The following is a 653-nucleotide window of genomic DNA, read 5'->3' on the forward strand; positions in this document are numbered from 1 at the left end:
AAGCTCCACACAAAAACTCCACCCCACACAAGCTCCACACACACAAACCCCACACAAGCTCCACCCATATTCATCATATTCACATAATTAGTGATTAGTTAATTAGTTCCTCCCACACAACATGTTTATTTAATTAAAAAATTATCCACACAAGCTCCACTCGTCCACCCATCCACCCATCCATTTATCCACACAAACCTCATCCACATAAGCCTCATCCACATTCACCCCTCCCACATAAGCCCCACCGAAGCTCCGCCCACATAAACCCTGCCCACATAAACCCTGCCCACATAAACCCCTCCCACACAAGCTCCACCCACATAAACCCTGCCCACACAAACCCCACCGAAGCCCACCCACATAAACCCTACCGAAGCCCCACCCACACAAGCCCCACCCACATAAACGCCCTCCCACAAGCCCCGCCCACATAAACCCCACCCACACAAGCCCCGCCCACATAAACCCCACCCACACAAGCCCCACCCCTCATCCCACCCCCTCATCCCCCTGTGCGCCCCCACCTTTGACCCACCACCTCCCTCATCCCACCCCCACCCTTCCCCAAACACACACATGGGGAGGGGGTGATGGGTCATTGGGGGAGCGCACCTACTCCCCACACCCCCCCCATCCCCCTCCCTCTCCTT

Source organism: Eptatretus burgeri, chromosome 11, assembly GCF_056783735.1.
Source record: "Eptatretus burgeri isolate ZD-2024b chromosome 11, Ebu_testis_v1, whole genome shotgun sequence".
NCBI classification, from domain to species: domain Eukaryota; kingdom Metazoa; phylum Chordata; class Myxini; order Myxiniformes; family Myxinidae; genus Eptatretus; species Eptatretus burgeri.